At 34.1% G+C, this 11,115-nt stretch overlaps 1 pseudogene; it reads right to left on the bottom strand.

The window, feature by feature from the left end:
- Positions 1 to 933: 933 nt before the first annotated feature.
- On the bottom strand, positions 934 to 10,134 carry LOC149572255 (aspartic proteinase nepenthesin-1-like; annotated as a pseudogene).
- Positions 10,135 to 11,115: the final 981 nt, after the last annotated feature.

The following is an 11,115-nucleotide window of genomic DNA, read 5'->3' as shown; positions in this document are numbered from 1 at the left end:
GATTAGAAAGAAAGACACTTAAAGAGTAAGAGAGGTGTTTAAAGAGTGAGGTTGGTGTTATTGTTATGTTTTCTCTAAAGGGTAGCCCAAGTTTTCCAATCACTGGGTCACAAATAACGATGAGAGGAATGTAAGATGATTGGGTCATTTTTAACCATTTGATGGTCCATTAAAGAAAACTTTCCATGGAATAATTTCATTCTCAAGCTATAATGTTGCATTTTCAAAACGAAAACAATTAAAAGTGAAAAAATGTCACTCACCAAACCAATTCACATAAAAATTAATCAACTATTAAATACAGTTCTTGTCGGCTAAGATCACAGTTGACAAAAAAATTGAAGATGAGAAATCTCTGAGCATTTTTGTTAATCTATTTGGTTAGAAAGTTTAACGCAAAGTACCCTTTCGATCTAGATTATGTTACTCAAATTTCATGAATGAGAGATCATCGATCAATTGGAACCAATCAAGAGATGAGCATCTATCAAATGAGATTAATGAATCTTTTTGGAATTGGGATTGCTTGATACCTTTGAGGAAAATCTATTTTTAAACTTGCAGACTCTGCATCTATCATAGCATGTCTCACCATATTTCTCAGCCAAAATTAACTTCCCTTGGTCTTTCATATCCAACTTGGTCCTTGGCACTTTGAATAATGCATCTCAATTTGTGTTGAATACCAATATGTGCAATGTGATACAGATCAAGCAAGATTGGATTGACAAAATGCAAGGGATTTCCATAGAGATAGTCTATATAGGGGATCTTTCTTAGAATAGCGCTTGCAATACATGTCATTTGTATGGAGATGAAGTCATGGTGAAGTTAATAGTTGGAATCAAAACCAAATTAAAAATGTCACTATTTTGTATGTTTGTATACCACAAGATAGGTGAATGAATTTGGGCCCAAGGGTTTATAGACTGATTAAATTTCAAAAGCCGCATTGGGAATCCTTAGCAATTAGTTCCCCACACTAATCACCTGCAATGAAATATAGTAGTAACTTGATTTCCCTATAAATAATTTACACTGTAAAAGGCATTTTCTAGAAATCAACTTTGAAATGAAAATAAATTGAACTTGAGTTGAAAGTGCATTTTTGGATAACGTATGCTAGATCTAAAAATAGAGTGCTTATACCTTCATAAACCATCTTGATTTAAAAATTCTTATGAAGATTCTTGATTTTGACTTGTACACGACTTTGAAAAGAGAAGATCATGGAGACATTCACAAATGCATAAATATACAAATACTTATACTCCTCAATGCATTGATGTTTTCTCTCTATATAGAAGTGGAAAGTTATAGTTGGGAGCTTGACTTGAAATTGTTGTATATCAAAATGATGGATCATACATTGCTTATATATCTCTCCTAATTGTTTTATTAGGTACAAAACTCAAAGTACATTGATGTGGATTTAATATTCTTTCTCAATCACATTCCTTGAGTTGTCATCCTTTTGAGGATTCTACCACATTGTTCATGTATGTTGTCCATCATTTCACATTTTTTGAGAAAATGTCCACAGGAGCATTTCTAAATATAATAACCAAGTCCATAAATTTTGGCATTAAAGCTTTCATTTTATGTAGATAACAAAGATGTTGGGGAAAACGATGAAATAGATTTTGCAAATATATGGTCTACTTGTTTGGAAATTTTCTAAGGTTGATTCATATCTATTATGTGCATATTTTTGTTCTTTCACCCCTCAAAATGACCTCTCTTTGATACCTTATGTCAAACTAATCATATGTTGCAACTATGCTTCTTTACTGTTCACTATTTTCTACTTCTGGCTTACATTTCTTGAGAGTTTTTAAAGCCTTTTTAACAAATCTATTTTTTGTATATCATTACATTAAATGAGGTCAGATTTCCAAGTTTTGCATGCATGACAAGCACACATTGAGACATTCATTTACCAAATTTTGTCCAATGACTTCCTCTTTGTGTTGTGCAAAACTAGTTTTATACCTAGAAAAAACATCTTTTTGGAAATTTGATGTTTCCAAGGAATTCATTTTGTAGATATAAATGACATCTCGTCATTGCAAAATGCAACATATATTTGAGGTATTTCTATATTGAATGTAACTTAATTTTATGTTTATATGTTAATTCCTATCGACATCGTGTTGAAATTTTATTAGGGAAAGTGTTAATAATATATTTTTCTCCTTCCATTCTTTCAAATTGCCCATGGCACGATCTCAATCTCATCCCTTTTTGATGTTGAGGACCTTGCACTCATGAAGACTTGATTCCTGGTTTTCTCTTTATGAGTCATTCAACTTTACCAATAGACCCGTTGGTCTAGTTTTCACTTCAAAATTAATCCTAAATGTATCTCTAAGTGAATTTTCTAGTTCCCTTTGTGAATATTAGGTTTTTGTATTTAATTTTTTACCCCTAGAAGAACCCTAACTTTTATTTAACTAAGTGTTGCCCTAGAAAGCCTTTGGATTATGTTCACATAACATTCCCTTTCAAAACAAGGAGTGCGTGGGAAAAATATTTTATTTACCCCTTTCATTTTCTTCTTGGGTACCTTTTGAAAAGTTGTTTGCATTACCTAAACATTATCCTATATCTTTGAAATAATTCTAAACCTAGGCTTTCATTTTAATATTTATGCAGGTTATGTCTTATGTTGAAAATCAGTCCAAACATAGTGATCCTTGATCTTCCTTAAGATCAAGGGTTGTTACTTTATTGCCAAAGGAAAATACAAGATCTTTACCTATGGTGACATAGCGACATGAGGACACGTGTTTGTGGGACCAAGTTAGAAGCACAAACATTCAATGGAAGATCCTGCACCATTGATCAGTTTGTAAATCAACGAGCCTCACTTTGTTGCCAAATGAAGTTGATTGCTTTTTATCATTGTGACATAGTGAGAATCCAACATGTGGCCATGTGGGTCCTTCTTCCCTTGAAGCTAGTAGGTGTGTCAGAAATGTAATAGGTGTCTGTCTCCCATTCATTCTATGTAGAAAAGGGCCAATATTTCAATATAACTCTTTCCTCATTGATTTCATATTTGATCAAAGGCTATCACTATGTCATTATTTAGAATTGAACGATCAATACCCAAAGTGACACAACAAGCATTTGACACGTATAAAGTGGCAAGACCAGCCTTTGAAAAAATTATCGTAGGTTCCATGTCATCAAAAGGGTGTCTAGATGTCAGTCTTCAATTCACCATGAGCTATGTACTTAGACAAAAATGAGATGTGGGTTTGCACCATCAAATCTTTTCATGATCAACAATGGTTTCTTTGTCACCAAAAGAAATTACAATATATTTACCCTTGGCGACATAGCGATAGGGAGACACATATCCGACAGGTCCACTTTGTTTATGTTATGATCATCATGTTTTATACTGTATGATGCAAGATGAATCTAGGGTCATCGCTTTGTCACCAAAGGAAGTTACATGTTGTTTACTCTTGGAAACATAGTGAGAGAGTGACACGTCGCATGGTGGGCCACCTTTAGAGGAGTTTTGTAGCATCACTTTGATTGTCTGATGTACACAAAATCAAGGGTTGTCATTATGTTGCCAAGAGGATTTGTTAGTTTTTTATTCTTAGCGACATAGCGAGAACTTGACACATGTCCAGATGTGTAAATAAATAATGTGTAATTTTCCAGTGAGGAGAAAAGGTGCACACATGGAAGAGTTTAATTGGTATGATTTCCAACTAGGAAGGATTAAAGCCAAGTCATAAAATGTTTTATTCCTTAATTGTCAATTTTTAAAAAAATTGTCAGATTTTTCAAAAATCAACAGCTTGTTTTCAAATTTGAAAGGTAATTCCACTCTGTTTCTCTGTTATCCATTTATGAGAGTTAAATCTCCTTGTGCAAAATAAAACAAGGAATATAATGCATAAAGTTGAAGAATTTCTTTTCCTACTAGGTTGAATTGTGAAAATTTTCTATATCAATGATTCATTATAGCATTTAGAGAAGAAATAAGAAAGGCAAGTAAGTATCGCAATCTACATATAATTCAAAGAATTCTAGTTTCTTTGCATTATTGACTAATATGCCTCCAAAAAAGGGTTTTTCTAGGAAAGTTGAATGTGCCAGTAGAAATATCCATGATGATTTCTTGGAACAATTGAGTGAATCCACAAATGAATTAGCCCAAATAAAGAAAATAGTTCCTATAAGTTACCCTAGACTCCGAGTTGTAGATGGATTGTTTGATAAGGGAAATTGGACTAGGGATGCCATAACTTCTTAAACAGGGCTCCAATGTTTTAAAAAAGGTTCTTAGAGAGGAAACTGTTTGCTCCTCATGGGAATATTTGGAATTTTGTTTTAGGTAAGTTAGTAGTTCCTAGGGTTTTCATGGACTTGGACCTTCTCACAGCTATAGCCCGAAATTATGACCCAATAGCTAGGATGGTGAGGAGAATAGATGGGGAATGTTTAATGAAAATCACTATAGAAGAAATGTAGGAAGTTTTTGGAATGGAGCCAATCATGGATTATCATGAGGTCATTGATTTTGAGGGATTAGAGAAGGAGTACGTGTCTCATAAAGATCAAATCAGGTAAGGGGCATTGAGAGGACACTTGGCTACAATTGGTACTTTGAATTTTGTTACAACACCAACTAAAGAGCCTTTCAAGAAGTAGTTTTTCAATTCTAGGGCCATAGACATCTACATGACTTCGTGCAAAATTTTTGGTGAAGATGAACAAGAGTATATGCCAATAAAGTTCATGTATATGATGACACAAATCTCTTCTTTTGGTGTGGATATAATTTTTGGTTTTGAATCCAATCTAATAGAGGAAATTCATAAAAGGTCTAATTGGGATTGCAAAGGGAAAAATTGAGAAAACCTTTGGCTAGTATTCTTTATTGATGCATATGTTCTTGTATAAAGGTGTTACCTTCTTTGAAAAGGAAATGGAGTTGAACAAAGAATATGAGGGAGAATCTTTGCTAGTTCAATTGTGGAGCACATATATGACCTGGGATGCAAAGGAGGCTAGTTTTGTGAGATTAGATAGATACTTCACATCTAGGTTGAGGAGCCTATTTTTAAAGGATAATCCTAGGATACCTAAAGCATTGCTAGATTTCATCAGGCCTATGGATAACACTACTAGTTTGAAGGTTTCCCATAATTGGGTAGATATCATACCATACCCTATGTCAACAATATTCAGAGTATATGAATTCCAAGGAACTCCGCATGTGCTTCCCTATTAGGTACCTCTTAAGGTGGGAATAGCTAAAATGTTATGACAGATAGGTGGATTAGAGGAAGCACAAATGATTGGTTGATCTAGGGGCTTCATTTTCCCATCTTGTACAGTTGTCCATCAATTCATAATCACAAAAGGTGGTTGTTTGTTTTTGTATAAATTCTTAGACCCATACACAATGGTTGTCTATCATGATCGTTTCAATGATAGTGAAGGATTTTTTGAGATATTCAGACAAAGGGCTAAGGTTAGTGCTAAAAAAAATCAACCCTACTTCCCTGAAGATGTAATAAGAAATGAATTCTCTCTCTAGGAACAAGAGATCAAGAAGGAGAAATGAAGAGTTTATTCAAGGGTTTTAGAATTTATTACTTGTTTTGAAAAAGATTACAAGCCTTTAAAAGATGCAAAGATAGAGGTAGATAAATTGAATAAGTTAATGATCACTTTTCCAGAGATTATGGAGGCAATGAATGAAAAAAAATACATTTTTTTATCAATTCTTATCCTGACAAGGTCTGATAAATAATGAAGAAATTCTCTTTTACCCTTACAGTAGGATTAGGGAAATTGGTTATTCATAGGAGATCTAGCTACAATATCATTAAGAATGAAGAGCCTACAATTGACAAGGGTAAACAAATAGTTGGATCAACTAGTATTGTTATGGAAGAGAGGCCTGAAGAACCAAAGCCCAAGATGCAAAATATAGAAGAAAAACAATTGTCCCAAATAGAAGAATACTCACCCACTCAATCCCCATTACATATAGGAGATGAACAACTCACTAAGGAGCAAATGGAGCAATTAGGATCCCAAGGGGGAGTTTTATTACTATTTTAGAATTAGAAGAAGGGAATCCTCAAGAGCCTCCCATGCCTAGCCTTGAGCTAACTATTGTTGATTATAGAGGAAGGGAATTGGACCTTGTAGTAAAACAAGTTAGTCATAAATTTCTTTTTGGTGACAATTTTGTTAAATCAAGAGCCTTTTATTAGTTTGCATGGAGAACACATATTGAACTATTTGAAGAAAGATGTAATAAGAGGAAGGTAGAGCAACTAGAAATGGAAGAAGCAACTCTACAAGATCAAACAAAAGAGGAAATGATGCAAGAATTTAGAGCTTTAACCCCTCAGGAGAGAAGAAAAATGATAAGATCATCTGGGGTTTTTCTCTTGCCAAATTGGGACATCGCAGATGCAATGGTTTTCAACACTGTTACCACGAAGTTAAGTGCAGATGAAAAGGTACAAAAGGAGTTGAAAGGTGCTAAATTCAGTAAGGATCATGCTATATTAGTGATTTGGTCTATGAGAAGAGGATCCAAAGCTAGTTCCTCCCAACCTAATGATACTAACTTGATGGGAAAATTAATTGTAAAAAGGATAGAGGATACTCTAAATGAGGAGGCCAAAGAGCTAGATGTTGGAACAACCAACCTCACCCTAGCCACAACCTTGAGGGAGAAAAAGGAAAAAATAGAATTACAAGAAAAATATGAACAAGTTTTAGTGGCTTATAATAAAGAAGTACAAAAAAGAATGGAGCTTGAGATTAAGATGACAAAGAAGTGCATCAGAAGTGGTCCCCATGAAAGAAATGTTCATGATACAAATCATTTTGTTGTACCCATTTTTGTCTTTTATGATAGTAACTTTTGTAAATATCTTTCTGTCTTAAGGACAATTTTTAGTACTCTCTAGGTTGAAAGCTTGTTGCATCTCATACTATATAAATGAAATCTCAAGGCTAGAAAAAAGGGTCCAAACATTTGTGCAATTTTAGTTTTTGCTAGTTTTATTCGGTCCAATTTCCTTGATGAAAATTTTATGATGTATTTTCTCTGCAAGTCTAAAAATACATTAACATTTTAAGATCATGTTGTCTTGTCTTGAGTTGTTTTGAGTATTATCTCAGTATTATATAATTTTCAAAGAAAATTAATACAAGGATGAAATATCACCATATATGTTTTCTCTGAATCTTGTCTCCATTGTTATTAACTGGTTATTTTGAGGTTGTATGAGCAAAGCTTATTCAATTTGATGCAACTAGGATAGGTTGTATGTCAATTCACTGTTGCTTTTAATTCAACAAATTAATTAAATGCTTTAGCGAATATGATAGGATTTCTAGGCAGTAAGAAGGATATGCATAAGAATAAGTTTTAGGGAGAATTGTTGATAATATTGATTGCAATGAAATCAATTAGGTCAAGAGGTTGGGTAGACTTTGAATTCCAGTGGATTAGACACTGATCAATTATCTCAATTTGCATATGAAGATATCATGGATAAGCATCAAGTAAAATCTTAAAATCAAAATCAATTTTACTTTAAATATATGAAGAGTATCATAGCTTGTCAATACTTGATTTCATTCAATATTTGTGTTTTAAGTTAGCTATTGTTACTCGTAATTACATGTAAATCTAAGAAGAATTATGACCAAACATCTGCTAGACGGGATGAGTATTGTAATAAGATATCAATAGATGAATGAAGTGTGAAGATAGAATCAAGTTTTGAATCCATTTATCCCTTAGGTGCACCTGCCTTGGTTTTGCAGAGCCTACAGAGTAGAAACTATTTATGATTTTGTTGAAGTTGGGTCCAGATTGAAGACCTCTTAGTTGAGTATAGGAAATAGATAGTCCTTAGAATAAATTGCTATTCACTATCTTGGTATCAAGTAATTTGTTCCTTGGTAGTGTGAAAACACCAACAAGACCAAAGACCCTTTGACAAATTTCTATCTTAATAGATAAAGTCAAATAGTTCCTATGCTCATTAATTTTGGATAAATATCAACACACCCTTTCAAAGATAAAGACACAAATTTTAGTTTGGAAATGCTTCATTTACATAGTAAAGATGCTCAGTGAAAATAGACACATCAAAGTCACAAGTTACGTAGTTTGATTGCCAACACAGGGTTAGGAAGGATGGTAAGGAAATAAATGACTCACGATGATGCTTATGTGGCCCAAAGTTAGTCAAATGGATACACCGAATGTGCTATTCCCACATAACAATTTTCTACTCTATGTGTATGGGTTGAGGAGGGAGCTTTAGAGATACAAATATAACACTTTGAGATGGGAGAGATAGGGGAAGAGATCCAATAACTTTCTAGGCTAACTTCATGCATCTAGAGCTTCTAATTTGTACATTGAAATTTGCTGAATTTTTTGGTGAACCTTCATAGGTGTCTAAAGAGTTTAAAGCTAAGGTCTTGACATTTTTCCATTTACAAAGCTCACTATAGAAGTCGTAGAGTGTGAAGGTGTCAAAAAATGTCATTTCAAAAAGTTTGCCTGGAACTCATTATGTTCACCCCCCAATAACCAGTCACCAAAAAATAGTACTTTTTCACAAATGGACCAATCAAAAACCAAGAAAGATAAAATGACCTACTATTATTACATGTGTGATAGACTCTTAGTACAAGTCTTAACAACTACTAGTACATGTGTTATCATTTTTTGAGGCTTTTTAAAAATGGTAATTGGGAGACATGGGCAACTAATGGGTCTCTTCCCCTATAATAGAAACATAGAGGGTGAAAAAATGGAAATGTTAGTATCCCTTCTATTTGGGAGCGTCTATCCATAAAGCGTCTCCTCCATCATAAGCATGAATTTCTTTGATGCCATTCTCAGTGATGCAAGTCATTGATGCTTACATTGGTGATGACACCAATATAAATTATGACAATGCCAAGAGATAACTTGCTACCTTCTTTGCCTATGTCACACACAAGACTAGGGATGTGTGTATATCTTTATTAATTTTAAACACTACAAATATGGTTGTATCAATTTCCCAAAACACTATCATGACCAATGGGAATATTGTGCTTTTGTAGCTATGTGTATACTGAAGAGATTGATGGTACATTGAAGGATTGCTACATTTGAACCAACACTAAGTATCCATGTTGCACAAAAATGTTACTTCCTCGATAAGGACCATGATGACTCTACTATTCAAATACCTGCAGAAAACTCCCACATTGTTGTTTAGTTTCAAGCAAGGCCAAATTACCAAAGAAAATGGTGCTAGATTTTGAAGGGGAATCGATGAGACAATAGGAGAATTTGTAATCGAAGGATTTTCCAAGCTAGGTGATCAAAGAAAGTGGCCCTCTTCCCAAACCAACAATTCCACTCACTTGATCAAATCCTTTTACTTCATTACCAAGGTTGCACCTAAACAAAACTTGCACCTTTGAAGCCCTAATTTTTGATTTGGGGGAGCCAAAAGTGAAAATCTGAGAGGAAAGAATTCCCCCATTAATGGAGAAATCACCAGAAGTGTAAGTGTAGTCACAGGACTTAGATTTGCACGACAATTCAGGAAGAGCTTGGGTTGAATAGAGGGTATGAGAATATGAGAGCTTTTTGTAAGAGGAGGGTAGAGTGAGATCAAAAAGGGTTGTGGATTATGCAAAGCAATCAATGCAAGGTTTGCATTGAGTCCATGTCAAATCGCTTCCTGTGTCTACAATGCCTGCAATGGCTACCCTTGGAGTACCAATTGCCAATTTCATCACAAATTCCCCATTTCCCCTATTTACAGCTACTCCCAAATCTGTCACCTCCATTTTTCCAATGCATCTACCATTAAAGCTCTTCAACCTCTGCTTTCTTCTTTTCACTGCTCATTCCAGCCATTAAATCCAACTGATGTTATGTGTTGAGAAGAGTGGAGAATCAATATGCACCAGTTCTGCTCTGAATCCATTCATTTCCACACTATTGTTCTTCAATTCAGAAGAGCTTGTTGCAACTATAGAATAAACAATTCCTATGCAAACATTATGGCAAAGATTCAACTCAATTCAACCTACTATGATCAACATTGGTTTCTTCATTTCAAAGAATTCAAAAGAATATTTGAGCTTGTTATTGTCAGAGACCTAACACTCGGTGATGATGGTAATGGTATAGGGTTCATGAAATGAGCTCACAGATATTCCTTGTCTAGTGTACAATATCTAGTTTTTAAACATGTGTACATGTACCACCACAATGAGTAGCTGAGGATTTTGGGTGTCCCAATTTAATTGAGTATTGAAGACAATGGTTTGGATAGGATTAATGGCTAAGATTGATTTGATGGTCGTCCAACTCTCTTGGTGATTTTCAATCGTGAAATGTCTAAATCAAGTCTCTCATCTCATAAAGGGAATGCCTTTGGCGTAAATATAATTGATACAAAATGATATTACAATTACATGCATAAAGTCAAACTAAATAAAAAAAATACAAGTTTACAAAATGAAATCATATAATTTTGTGCAAAGCGTATTGATTATCATTTATGTTCTAATAATCATTTATTTAATTTGGCTTATTAAAAGACTTCTAACCTATTAGTGCCTAACTTGCCTATGCACCTCTAGTCTTCACAATGGAATTGGAGATATGAGTTTAACACTATTTGGAATGTCATCATTGAGTTGAGGATTGCACATTTTACTTGGAGTGTTTTTTTCTACAGTTTTCCTTTGGGAACTCAACTCAAGCATTTGGGTATTCTTGACCTGATGTAACACCCTACCACACAACCCAAAAAAAAAAACCTATTATGTCATAAGTTTGCTAATTTTATTTTTTCTAAAGTTTAAAACAACAAGAGATAACATAGCGAAAGCAAGATGTAATGCCCTGCTCGGAGATCCTTGGAACAAGGATTCAATACAAGCCAAGATATTTTTTTTACAAGTATCAATGCACATGTCAACATCATATAAGGATCACATAGATCACAATGGAAGACTTCACCAACAATCTGAGCAACCAACAAATCTCCAAATGCCACTACCGAACAAAACGACTGACAATGGGAGATG

The sequence above is a fragment of the Cupressus sempervirens genome, chromosome 2 (genome assembly GCF_028749045.1).
Source record: "Cupressus sempervirens isolate cs-2001-9-10 chromosome 2, ASM2874904v1, whole genome shotgun sequence".
Taxonomy (NCBI): Eukaryota; Viridiplantae; Streptophyta; class Pinopsida; order Cupressales; family Cupressaceae; genus Cupressus; species Cupressus sempervirens.
This window is presented reverse-complemented; position numbering and strand designations above follow the sequence as displayed.